Here is a 14,978-nt window from a genome sequence, read left to right as displayed (position 1 = left end):
AGATGTTTTTTACAGTGTGTTCCGGGGACAGGCAGCTAGCAGATAGAGAGATGTGTTTTACAGTGTGTTCAGGGGACATGCAGCTAGCAGATAGCGAGGAGATGTTTTTTACAGTGTGTTCCGGGGACAAGCAGCTAGCAGATAGTGAGGAGATGTTTTTTACAGTGTGTTCCGGGGACATGCAGCTAGCAGATAGTGAGGAGATGTTTTTTACAGTGTGTCCTGGGGACAAGCAGCTAGCAGATAGAGAGGAGATGTGTTTTACAGTGTGTTCAGGGGACAGGCAGCTAGCAGATAGTGAGGAGATGTTTGCTGTGTGTGTACAACAAATGTTATAGCCTAAAACATGCGTGACATCGCTTAAAGCATCTTTAATGACTATTCGAAGATTCAAAAATCATTGTCCATTCCATTGTGTTTTGTCTGATCGCTGTTTTTTTTTTACAGCACCCTGGTTGGTGCTAGACCAACCGCGCTAATTAGTGAAATGTAACAAATGAAGGTTTCATTCATTCCATCTTACCAACAATCTAATAGTTGGTATTTTTGATTGGAAAAAGAAAATTTAAAAAAATGATCAAATAGCTGCAGAGGATCATCTGTAAACGGAAAATCAACCAACAGTTGTATACACAGTTGGCATTTGTCATGTTAAACAAATTCTTCTTCTTCTATTGTTTTTTTGTCCTTTTACCACCATAGCTCTGTGGTGGCCCTGAAGACTCTCAGCTCCACCAGGGACCCATTAACCGAGTCAGTCTAATCCCAAACACATGATGGCTGTGAAGAGGGTCTGGCCTCATCTCCCCTTGAAAAATCCCAACTGCACTCAGGATTCTTGAGAATTTCAAGGTAAAAGTGAAAGTTAGTTCCTTTTCTCCGTATTATGCTTGTCTGTATTTCCTGGAATCCCTCTGAGCCCCAATCTCTGATTTCTCACTTTTCTAAAAAGCGGTTTAACCCTTGTGTTGTCTTCCTGTCAACCATGCAACTTTGTGTTTTTCTGGGTTTAACATTTAGTTGTTCTTTTTCTACACTTTTCTCGTCATTTTTGTCAATTTTATTGCAATTTTTTGACGTTATTTTAATCATGTTTTAGTCAACTTTTCAAAACAATTTTGTAGCTTTTTCCAATGTTTTTCCTGGTTTGTTTTTTCACTTTAAAAAAAAAAGAATGTTTTGTTGATTTTTTTTCAACATTTGTCACTTTTTTCAACATTCTTATTTCATAGTTCTGATATAGAAAGTTTTTTGTAAACAGGTTCGGAGCAGGTTTTCCATATATGGTCATCTGCTCTACTACTGCAGTGTTTACGTGACATACCCTGTCACATGCAGGTACATGCTGACACCAGCGATGGCTGTAATCTTGGTTGCAGATTTTGTTTATTTATGCCCTATTTCAAGTCCCATTCCTGCCAGAATGTGTAGTGTAGAATTTAGTTTAGATCCTTTATCTGTGATTAGCTGTAAAAAGTGCTGTTATATAGAAACACAGCAGCCATGTGCAGTATAAGAAAAATAGTGATTTTTGAATATTAAAGCAAGTAAACATGTCTTGCAGAATCACTTAATACAAATATGAAACTGAAAACGGTACGTAATGAGTTTCCTTTAAACTGACCTTTTCCTTCTCTTTTAAACACTTAAAGGGATAGTTCAGACATTTTGAAATTGACCAACTTGTACTAAAGTACAGTACTTGTGTAAATTCACTCAGATACATCCCAACTATTACAGAGTGCATGTGACACCCAATACATCATGTCTGTTACCTTCATTATCCCATATGACCCAGTTACATGTTCTAGGCTAGACAAGAAGCTAAACAGATGCCACAGGGACACTGCTCACCAGACATGAAATCGTCAGTGTAAATCAGTGTCTGTGTCGTGACTCACTGTGTCATTAGGAAAGAGAATGTTCACAGTCATCTGTTCAACCCGTTTTAATGTTCCGATAATCTCCTGACAGGTCAGAAACAACCAAAAAGATGGAGACTACTGATGTCTTTCCACACCAATTTAAATGTTATAGTAATCTGTGCGCCCCTTGTTGCATCAGTTATTGTTTTATTTGGTGCATTCCGGTTAAAATTCAACAAAAAGAGAATCACAAGACAATCCCGACTTTTGTCATACTCACACGGTTCATGTTGTAATAACTACATTTTGGGGAATTCTGATTTCAGTATAGTGGTCCCCAGTTTAACAAGGTTTTCTGTGGCTCTAGAGGAGCATCCTAAAGTCTGAGAAAAGTCCTCTGGGTTATCTCGGGTTGGGAGTCAGGGAGGTTCCGATATTAAAGACTTCTCGGTCTCTGCCACTTTGTTTATGACAATGGTATTTCTCAATCTGGCAAGTTGCACAACTTTGATATATATTACATCACTGGAGTACACCTGGAGTCCTACAGAAGCTCTGTGAGGCTATAATGCTCATCCCCAAGAAATCTAAACCGTTTGATTGATAAAAGCCTGGGTTAAAAATGTGTATATGTCCAGAGAGTGAGTCTTTGTTAACCTCGGGTTGTAAGAAAGTGTTAAGAGATGAGCGTGGCAGTGTGTTTGTAGAAGGAAGCTTTAAGCAGAATGGCCAACACGTAAAGTCCCTTGTGAGATTTGATGATATCAAGCAGCGACAATGAGCTGGAGCAATGTTAGACACATGCGAAGTAGCACTAAATACAGGGCACAGCAGAGGCAAAGTGGTGGAAGAAGTACTCAGATATTTTACGTAAGTAAAGGTAGTCATGCAATGGTGTAAAATAATTGCATTCAAAAGTATTAGCATCAATGGCAGCAGAGTAGCACAAGTAAAATTACTCATTATGCCGAATGGTCCATTTCAGTCATATAGGCTATATGATATTGTTGGAATTTAATGGTTTATTCATTAATGTGTACTTCCAGGCATTTAATCCGTAATAATAAATCCTCATTTTTGGGGGATTTTTATTCTGTATCAATAATTTGAGTCTGAAAAGTAACTTAAGTGTCAAATAACTGTAGTGGAGTAAAAAGTGAAACACTGGGTTCTAAAATGTAGTGGAGTACAAGTATAAAGCACCTCACAATAAAGTAGGCCTACAACTTAAGTAAAAGTAACTTACTTGAGTAAATGCACGTTAGTTGGCTTTAGTTGATTGTTACAGAAGTGAACAATAAGGAGACAGGTTGTCCTTCCAGACTTTGAGACAGGTAGCCTACAACTCAGGTGAACATTGACTCACCATCTTGTCTCGACAGGATAGCGGTGAATTATGATAAGTCATGTTACCGCACGTTTGTTGCACGATTACTTCATTTCTGCCTGAGTTGTATTTCATCATAGGGCTCAAACTCACCTAGCAAACCTGCGACAGGCACTTTGTCAGACACTCACTTCAGACAGGACGCACAGGGATACAGCAAATAACACATAATTAACGATTAATAAAGAGTCCAACTGTGTGTATCCATCCGCCAAGTGGTTGTCAGTTAGCGCATTAATACCTGAACTAAACTGTGCTCTGAGATCAAAGGTGCGGGCGTATTGGTGGTGGCGGGATTTTACTCTTGTTAGGTTAACACTGTCTTTATTTAAAGCAGTAGAAGGCCTATGAAAGTGCCAAAGAAGCAGAAAAAAGTACAACAACAACACATGTATCGACAAGTAGGCAAAGGTTGACTTAGAAAAAAAAAAGAATACTTACCATGGCAAAGCCCCAGTCCCTGGCAGCGGGTGGAGTGGTTTAAGTGGTAGCCTACGAAAGGAATCTAATTCTTGATTCATAGAGAACTCAAATCTATCATTATTATATACGTTAGGTAAGTGGTGAAAATGTTTTACCGGCCAAGCTAAAAACGCTAGTCCTGATGCTCAAAGCCACTAATAACACCAGCTGAATTTGATTGGTTGCTGGCTAAGTAGGCTATTCGTGTCGTTGGCAGTCAGCCGTTAGTATTTCTTTAAAGAAGATACTTAACTGCTCACCACCAGAGGCTGTTAGCCTAATATTAATATTAATTATAATATATTATATTATAATTAATAAATATGCAGTCTGTGGTCGCCACCATGAACATGTGGATTATATTTTACAGCACACGTTCTTTAAAAATGAATTACATTGAATGTGGAGAGGTTAAACTGGACAAAATTGCTAACAGCTAGCTAGCTTGTCAGAGAAGACGCCTTTGGCTTCCCTTCTGCCATGTTCTTCAGAGGGAATAGTAGAGGCTACCACAAGAACAGGCTTCCAGGATGTCCAGCCTTTATCTGAGAAGGTTACCAAAAGATGAAGTAGCAGGCCAACGCCTAAAAGTGGACAAACATGGCTATTTTCTAATTTTATGGTTTAGCGTCTGTGCAAACGTTAGTTGTTGTCTCTACCTAACAACCCACTAGCTAAAATGCTATAATGTTACATTATGAACATAGGCTATGTTCATAATGTACTTGAGTAAAATTACTTAATTACTCCCCCCCCCATGGCCTGCAGTGTATTAGTTTGTGTAGTAGACTACTTTAGACTGTTACATGAATATTTACACATGAGTAGTAACCTACCTTTCAAAATAAAAGTCTCCTCCTAAACAATTTGAGATTTTATAGAAATGTTCATAATTTAGTTGACGTAAGTTAAAAGTAGCATCAAATATGACTACATTAGAATATTGAGTTACCAGTTGCCAGTAGTTCTTTGGACCAGCAAATACAAAATCATAAGGTAGTCCAATAGGTAGCATTGGGGCACTAGAACTAAAGTTCATAGACTACGAGCAAATAATGTCGTGTTCCTTTTGTGCCACTAGATGGCAGATAACAGCAACTATAGGACTGACTGCATGCATTTATGCATCCATCCATCCATCCATCCATCTATCTATCTATCTATCTATCTATCTATCTATCTATCTATCTATCTATCTATCTATCTATCTATCTATCTGTCTATCTGTCTATCTATCACATGTTCCATGCCCCTATAGCTATATATCTTCCCCTAACTCGAGATATTTTCGGATCAGACAATACATAATAGATAATGGCTTGTACTCTATGTCATTTCACATGCCTGGCCACCTACCTACGTACTTGTGTAAGTGAGGTCCACTTTTCACCACTATATTTAGTCTCTGTTGCTCAGAAACAGATATGAGACTATGCAGGACAAAATTTCCGAAGTATAATAACCTTACATAAGCATTGGAGATAAAAGTAGTAAGAAAAAAACATAAATGATCAATCAATTCTCCTCTTTTTTAAAAGGGGCATTCCACCACTGTTTCACATGAAGCACAGTTTAACACATACCTTAGACTGAAAGACAGGAAATCTTGGATTCTGCTGCTTTGAATTGAACCTTTCTCTAATTTAATCGCTCTCTTCTGAGTTCCCGAACTTTATGGGACGGTGAAATAAAGAGAAAAACATGCTAGACTCAGAGAAAAGACTGAGGAAGAGAGATGCCATTGTCTCAAAATGCATGCATCTATAATCTACATAGTAAAATGTAAAGTGGCTTTAGAACTTTGTAGCCATTGTACAAGTACTGAGACAACAAAATGCAGTTTGGCATCCAAGCAGAAGTACAAAAAGCAGTATAGTGCAAAGTAATGTACATACAGTAATATGTATTAAAGAAATATAGATTGTAGAATAAACAGTATGTGATTTATAGACTATACAGTATTTGAACATGTGTTGCAGTAGGTAAAATGCAAGTATAAGTACAAGTCATAACATAGTAGACATATAAAATAAACAGCTGAAGGTATGATATAAATACTGTGTACACTATAGATAAAACATATAGAGTGTAGACTGTAGTATAAACATGTATGGGTATGTGAGTGGATATAAATATGCAGGTTGTTTTATATGTAAATGTATAGCTCTTGTTATGAACAAAGAGTCTGAAGTTTTCATGTTTTTTTTTGTCTTACTGCAGAGAAGGACATTCAAGCGCAGAGAGGAAAGACAAGTCGGGGACGGTTGGAGGTAAGACACCCTTAAGGAAGGTCAGGCATTTTGCAGGACGGGTGTTAAACAAGCCTCAGATGTCTTTCTGCATGTGTGAAGGGAAGCACCCCCCAGAGTATTTACTGTACACCAGAGCGGTGGGTATTATTAGACTCTGACCTATAAATACCGAGCCAAATATTAGCTTATCACTAGTCTTGCATTGCCAGACATGTCTGCACAGCGCTGTATATGTCAGCTGATAGCTAACGAGAAGTTGCAGCAAAGATATGTTTGACACAGTTATAATTACAATTTTTTATTTTTACATATTTTGTCCATCAGAGAGCACCAATGAGTTTATTATTCAGCAGTACAATGTCCCACTCTGTACTTGTCTTTGTTACACGTCTGTGCTTACCAAACTCAAAGGATCCTTATTAAGAGTTATTAAGAGTTTGTTTTATGGGTTTATGTTAAAAAAGAATTATAACTGAGATGGCTGTTAAAAGCCGTTTTCTCTGTTAAAATTGTCTGTACCGAATAAACAAAAATACATTCTGGAAGTATTGTAATTTTAAATACAAATCTATGTAAATATAAACAAAACACACATTTTGATCATATATTTCAATATTACTATGTTAATATTTATAGTTTTGCAAACTTACACTGAACTTTGAAATATGGCAAATCTAAAAACAAGATAATAGTGTGTTTGTGAGCAAGTTAATATTGTATGTGATTTTGTGCGTTACTGACCCATTTCTGTACTCCGTTATACATTACGTGTGTTTCTGTAAGAACGCATGCACAGTTGAGGACTATGAGTATAGGTATGTGAGTATAGGCAACCAACTTACAGGGGGCCGGCAAGACACGATGTTCCCATGTGGGACAAGCCTGACAGGGTGGGGGGGTTACAGCTCCACCTCTGCTGTGATTGGAAGGGGGAAAACATGGGTGGAGTTTGCACATGGCTTTAATTTGGAGTTTAGGGGTCACCGTCTTTAGAGGGCTGGAAACTCAATAACTGTCAGCACAGAGAGTGAAACAATAGGAAGACAGTGTGTCCCATGGTTTGATCCAGAGCAGTCTGGGATTGGTTAGTTGTACTATTTTGTGAATAATTGTGGCCTAGCTAATTCTTATCTCATCTGGTTTGGATTTTATTTAATTTTTACCAAGTTGTCGTGTTGCTACGCTCACATATCTTGCTTGTCATGTGACTGTGCAAGTCTACATTGTGCTTGTTAAATGGTTGCAACACTTTTCATCATCTCTACAGCTGCCTCAGTTATTTTATGCTCTGGTGGGACAGTGGTGGGAGAAGTATTCAGATCTTTAATACCACACTGTGAAAATACCCCTCTAAGTAAAAGTCCTGCATTCAACACTTTAAGTAGGAACTAGTATTAGTAAAATGTACTTAAAGCATGAAAAGTCAAAGTAGTGATTGTGTAGTAACATGTCCCCTGTCAGTGTGATCCTCTTCTGTCTGATGTTTCTGGATTAATATTATTAATATTCCTTTATATGCTTTCATGTGCATGTTGTATTTTACTGCTGTACATGTTTCAGGTTGTGTACATTTGAACTCCTTTATTTACTGCTGCTAGTTTCTATAGCCATGCATCATATTCTATAAGATCATGATATGTCTGAAGCATCGCTGTCCTGTAAGAACCACGTATCTCTAAAAACCTTTAAACTCTTCATGGTGTCAGAAGAACAGCCGTTTTCAGCTTTAAGACAATCCAGCTAATCCAGGAGGCTTTTTGAAGACTTTATTTAGATTAAGAGGGAGGAGAACTTTCTCATCACATAAAGGAACCATGTCCCTCCACCATCTGTGGAGAGACATGGTTTACACTGGAGACAAATGGTATGAAAAAAGAGTTTCCCAATCTATCACAGCATAGACGTCACAACTTGTTGGAACCATTCAGAGATTACTCAATTTGTACAGACGCAGACAAACACTACACTTAGTTTTGTGTTGATATTTGTGTACTGTCACTTTCAGTACTTTCACAACAAATACACTGCAGCTGTACCAACACACAATATTGGCCAAAAAGCTGACCTTTTTGTCTCTTTTTCAGACTTTTTCTAAGTTTTCACTAACACCAGCTTACTAGTCTTACACTACTTTTTGGAATTCATGGTCAATAACCTTCATTTATTAAGAATTATACCTAATATTTGAGTTAAAAGAGCAGAAATTATAATTTAATTTAACTAATAGTTAAGATCAGAGGAACGTAAAGAAGAGTTTTGTCAGGAATAAAAGTGATCAATTGTATTTGCAAAGAACTTTTTAAGGAATCCAATCCATTTTTTTGTGGTAATTTAGTTAAAAAGAAACCCATATTTCAGATATAGACATTTTTTAAAGGAGTCAAATTTGACCCGAGGACAACAGGAGGGTTAATAAGGAAAGTGTGCCGTGACACAGTGGACTCTGCACATTGGCAGGTTATTTTATGGTCCCAAAGTTATGTCAGGCTATGATAAAAGGGCAAACTATGGGGCTGTGTTTCTCAGGGTGCTAAAATGACTGCTATCCTCTACTGGAGAGAAGCAGGAACGGACACAGGAACACTGTTTTCACTCACAACATGCACCCCCAACACCCAAAACAACATCTGGTTCTCATTCTCAGTTTTTCCTGAAAATGTTCTCATTCCCATGCCCCTCACCCTTACTTTTATCTCTTTTAATTTTTCATTTTCCAGTTGATCAAGGGGGCTTTTTAAAGACTTTATTTAGCTTAAGAAGGAGAACTTTTTCTAAACATAAAGAAAGACTTTGTCTTTCAGTTTATCAATTTCAAAATCACCAAATGTGGGGAAACGTTGTTTTCACTGGACACGAATGGTATGAAAACTTGTAATCTGAAAAGTAAGCTGTCAGATAAATGTAGTGGAGTGAAAAGTACAATATAAAATGTGGTGGAATAGAAGTAAAAGTAGCATTCAATTACTCAAGCAAAGTAATTGCACAGCAGATTTCTACTTAAGTGTATATGCTCTTGACCAGCTGATTGTGACCTTCAGCAGGAAACAGGCGGTCATCGGGCTCAAACCCATTATTGCCGTATTAATCATTGAACACCTCGCCAAGTCTCTCCATTCATGCTCCGCCTGTCCAGATGCATGTCATATCACTCATGTGTCAAACATAGGCTGCAAAAATAAAGTGTGTGAGGCCCTGCAGAGAGGGATCTGCTCTACCCCCCCCCCCCCCCCCCCCCCCCCCCCCCCCCCCCCCCCCCCCCCCCCCCCCCCCGTTTAACACCCAGCATTATCTCCCACTCTTCCTTTTTCCTGCACACGTGTACTGCTCTTACAAATTCCATTACAGTTCTTTACTGGTTAAATAAAGGTCAGATATTCTTTATCACATTACACCAATTACTTTCAAATCTTCCGATCTCTTGAAAGATTTCTTACAGGATGAATAACTGCCAAAGTTAAAGTTAGAGAATATAAATGCTTTGTGATCGAGCTTGCATTCCCATTATGTTCTACTCTCTTTTTATGAGCGGTCAGATACAAGACACATGAAACAAATAAAAACAGCAATGCAGTGGTAATTGTGTTGTTCAGTTAAGTTCCCTGCCTTGTACGGTGCAGTGATGACAGTGTGTTTCCATGGCTGAGTGAACAGAGTCCAGAACATCTCTCTGACCCCCTCTCTCTCCTTTCCCTGTCTCTAAATGCTAACCATATTTGTTTAAAGCCCTGGTGGAATGCTACTAACTACATTTCCTTATAAGTTCTCTGCACAAGCCCAAATCAGAGTATTTCCATTTCATACTACTTTATACTTCTAATCAACTACACATTTTAGATGCAAACATTGCACTTTTACTCCAATGCATTTGTCTGAAAGCTACATGCTTTTCAGTGCTTTTCCATTTGTTCATCCCCTTCCTGTCCAGTGAAAACCTACATATCTCTTATCTTGTTGATTTTGAACATGAAGGTTTTTTTTGAAACAGTAGCATGTGCACGTGTGCAGGAAAAAGGAAGAGTGGTAGAGAATGCTGAGTGTTAAACAGGGGGGGGGGGGGGGGGGGGGGGGGGGGGGGGGGGGGGGGGGGGTAGAGCAGATCCCTCTCTGCAGGGCCTCACACACTTTATTTTTGCAGCCTATGTTTGACACATGAGTGATATGACATGCATCTGGACAGGCGGAGCATGAATGGAGAGACTTGGCGGGGTGTTCAATGATTAATACGGCAATAATGGGTTTGAGCCCGATGACCGCCTGTTTCCTGCTGAAGGTCACAATCAGCTGGTCAAGAGCATACACCATACTCAAGGACAAATTCACTAGTACTTCCATTTTATGCTCCTTCATTCTTCTACCTGACTACATTTCAGCGGTAATGTTTTTACATTTTACTCCACTAACTTTAGCTAGCTTCAGTTACTTTTCAGACAACAGTTTTTCCTCCTCTTCCTGTCCAGGGAAAACCATGGTCCTCCACATTTGGTGATTTTGAAATTGAATGTTCGTGATAAACTCAAAGACCAAGTGCTTCTTTATGTGTTGAGAAAGTTCACCTCCTTCTTACAGTTTTTTACAGCTGCTTACACACAAAATCTTTTCAGGTCACACAAGCCTTTCACTCAGTTCTCAATTGCAAAAAACACTAGAAATGTAGACACACCCTAGCGGCCAGGGTCCATCTAACAACTCTCTGTTGGCTTGCGACTTGGAAAAATAAAATTCTGTGACTGTTCTGCGTGAATGTCCTGCTACTTGCAAACAGCGGTCTTTCAAATCAGCTTTATACATCGATCTGACTTTTTTCTGCACAAATTGGATACAATACCAATATGAATATGATGGATTGCTGCAGATTAAACTACCAACAATATATAAAGGAGTTCAAAGGAGCCCAACCTGAAACATCTACAGCAGTAAAACACAACATAATGTATACTTTATTAATCCCGCAAGAGGAAATTACAATGTTTTCACTCTGTTGTTATTCCACACATGACACACAGGCCTGAAGTACACACACATGCTCAGTTCCTATACATGCACCATTGGAAAGATGTCAGAGTAAAAAAAGACGCCCCAAGCAGGTGGGGGTTTGGTACCTTGCTCAAGAGCACCTTGGCAGTGCCCAGCTCTCCAGCTCCCAGTCCACCATCTTGGTTCCCAACCCAACTCCGTACTGACAGAGCTCCTGCCACCCCCCCCATACACATGAAAGCAGCAGGGATATTAATCCAGAAACATCAGATAGAGGAGGAACACACTGACAGGGAGCACTTTAATGTACATTATAATTTTACTTTTCAAACCTTATGTAGATTGTGCTGCTAATAATTACCATAGCTAATTTTATGTATGTAGGACTTGCATATTACAGTGTAATATGAGTACATTAATTCATCTGAATACTTCTTCCACCACTGACTTTAACCCTTTTTCACAACAGAGATATTGACTTGAAAAGCACATATCACTGTCCCTCTTTTTAAAATGTCATATAAACACCTTACATCCCACATTTGTTAGCAGACCTCATTAAGGAGAACAAAATGTAAACCCTTCTCAGGATGAGAGTGTGGGTGATGACAAATGATTACCGGTTGATCCGATTACATTTTAATTACATTTTACGTTCCTTAACCCAGGGTTCCCTCGGTCATGGAAAACCTGAAAATTCCTGGGAAAGTCATGGATTTTTGTTGTTACATTGTTAACAGTAATCTTATGTGGACAACCTTCCTTGTATTATTTTCTGTAGCTGTTGACATAATGTTTAATATGAGGCGATGTGTGACAACACCTTGTTTACCATCTCGTGCATGTCTTCATTTTCTAAAAAGGTTTTCATACAGTACAATAATTAACATTTGGAGTACAGTATACTATAAAGTAATTGTATGTGTGTGTTACACATAAAACGGTCATTGGAATTTTATGATGGGTCCTTGGAAATGTTTTGAAATGTTGTCCATGAAAATGTGTGAGGACCCTGTTTACCACTCAACCCTGTTATATACCAATATTATAGCTGCAGAAAGCACACAGTGATTATGTAATTTGAGCGGACTGGCCTCGACCCCAGACAGATGAAGCTCAGGTCTTTATTCTAAAAAGCTATTTTATATCTAGAAGCTGAAGGACAGTGATGATGATAAGGTTGAGGGAAAGGTGGACAGTGACAGAGAGAGAAAATGTAGGCAAAAGTTTAACAGGACAAAAGTTACAAGGACGGAGAAGACCTGTAGGACAAAAGTGAGGGAAGCCAAAGAGTTCAACGGTAGATAAACAGCTCAATACTGGCAGTTTAACCTCTTTCCAGGCAACATGGCCTTAAAAACTAGTTCCCATCTATCACAGCATGGACATCACAACTTGTTGGAAACATTCAGAGATTACTCAATTTGTACGGACGCAAACAAACACTACACTTAGTTTTGTGTTGATATTTGTGTACTTGTGATTTTCCTAGGTGACATGATAAGTCTAAACCCTTTAAGCACATTTTGTCAATCTATTACTACTGCATGTATACTCTGTAGTCCAAAGGGTTAACTTCCACAGTCATTCAGTGGTGGAGGAGTACATATGTCTTTTGATTTAGTAAAATGTAGCAACACTGCTCTGTAAAAATACTCTTTGTCCAATGGTGTGGTTGATGACCAAATGCATACAAACTGAACCCAGGCCATTATCTGCAGAAGACAACAGCCAGAGGAAAGGGTTAACATCTCACCTGGTAAACATCAGCATGTTGCATCGTCACTTTGACAATGCAAGCATACTATTCTAGTGGTTCTTAAACGTGTTGGGGGTGAGCTGTTGCTTTCAGTAATGGAACAAATACACTGCAGCTGTACTGAGTGTGGACCACACACACACGCACACACGCACGCACACTGGAAGACAATTAAAGAGACCTTAAATGAAAACAGACGTAGTAAAATGATGAAAAACATGTAGTAAGAGAGGGATCTTATCTGTGTGTGTCTATTACTTTAATAAGAACACAAGTGTGCCGTGACACAGTGGACTCTGCACATTGGCAGGTTATTTTATTGTCTCAAAGTATGTCAGGCTATGATAAAAGGGCAAACTATGGGGCTGTGTTTCTCAGGGTGCTAAAATGACTGCTATCCTCTACTGGAGAGAAGCAGGAACGGACACAGGAACACTGTTTTCACTCACAACATGCACCCCCAACACCCAAAACAACATCTGGTTCTCATTCTCGGTTTTTCCTGAAAATGTTCCCATCTTCCTCACCCTTACTCTTTTCTCTTTTAAGCACCACCACCCCCTCATGTCTTTGTTTTTCTCCCCCCCTCTAGGATGACAACAGGAGTGTGTATCCTCCCTCTCCAGCTGTTTATTGTCAGTGAGTCCTGTGGACAAACAGAGACTCCCATTTGGCAAAGTGTCTCAGACAACCTGCTAGTTGCAGGCTTTGAGGCCAGATAAATGATAGATAACCTAACCCCATTGCCTTGTGGGAGACATTCCAACAGGAGCTGCTCAGAGCTTAACAGTGGTGGAATGTAACCAAGTACAATTACTCAAGCATCAGTTTTGAGTCGGATTGTACTGTATTTTTACAAATGTTTATCATAAAAATCCCTTTGTGACTTTGTCTGTAAAAAGTGCTATGTCAAATACTTTTTTATCATTACTTGTACTTATACAGGCACTTTTTACTTCCCTGCAGTTACTTTTACTTCCCTGTTTACTATTTACTTCTGAAAAGAGCTTATATAAAATATGCTTTGTTTTGAATTAAACTACCCAACAGTTTACAAAAGAACAGCTGATTAATTATTCGATTAACAGAACAGAAAGAGTTAATTGGCAACTATTTCGATAGTTTGTCAAGTTAAAACATTTAATGGTTCCAGCTTCTCAAATGTGAAGATTTGCTGCTTTTCCTTTTAAGTATTTTAATGATTTCAGTGTACTAATGTTGAGGTTTGGACTGCTGGTTCGATAAGACAAGGATGCAGGACTTGGGTATTTTTTACAGTGTGGTATTAGTTCTTAAGTAAAGGGTCTGCTTCCTCCACCATTGGTGCATAATGATGGAAATCTCAGTAGTTGGGTCCTGATATGGGATGCCTGGGCCATTTAAACTCCTCACAGACAGACATTCCACTCACCCAAACGCTGCCACTGCCATCCTATTTCCCCATCATCCTCCTCATTAGCAACAACAGTAGGAATATTCCAATTAGTGACTGTTGCATCACTGTGCCAAAAGAATCCTCACATGCTGTCAGCTGGAAACATTGGACAGGAGATTGGTGGTGGTTGCAGTAATCAAACAAATGCACGTTAAAGAGGCGGAGCCATTGCACACTTCCCAAGTGCAGAGCAAAGAGTTAATCTGTTTTTGAGATTAGCAGAGGTCTTGCAGGGAAAGGTCTGATTGCATTTAGCGTTATGGGTTTAAGAGCATGTGGTTTCTTTTTTAGTGGAAGAAATGTACTGTGCTTGAGCTTGAGTGTGACTTGTTGTTGTGGGTGTGTATTCTTTGAAAATGAGGAAACATTACACTATAAATGGAAAATTGTAAAATATACCTATACAGGATATCTGTAGTGGTGATCACCTCAACAGATGTTAATGATGAAAAGGGCATCTTTCTACAGCTGTAATGAAATTGCAAGTTCAAGTTAAATATGCATTAATATAGCCTCATATGATTCTGCATAATTAGTACTTTTGCTACTCTAAGTATATGTTGATGCACTTTTGTACTTTTACTTTAGTAAGTTGAATACAAATGTAAGATATTACTTTATGCAACTATTGACCAAATCTCTTGTGTGTTCATATTTAAGGTAGCATATTTTTATTTTTTTCTTGCCCTACTAAAGCATATTTCTGTCATGAATCATACTTTGTTTTTTATTGCAATTGCTGTAGACATAAGTATGAAATGCTTTGCACAAAAAGGTTTAAATACGGTAATAGTCATTAAATACATATTTATATCGCTAAACCGGCGTCCTCTCCACCATACAC

The sequence above is a fragment of the Etheostoma cragini genome, chromosome 7 (genome assembly GCF_013103735.1).
Source record: "Etheostoma cragini isolate CJK2018 chromosome 7, CSU_Ecrag_1.0, whole genome shotgun sequence".
Taxonomy (NCBI): domain Eukaryota; kingdom Metazoa; phylum Chordata; class Actinopteri; order Perciformes; family Percidae; genus Etheostoma; species Etheostoma cragini.
Note: the sequence above shows the minus strand (reverse complement) of the source record.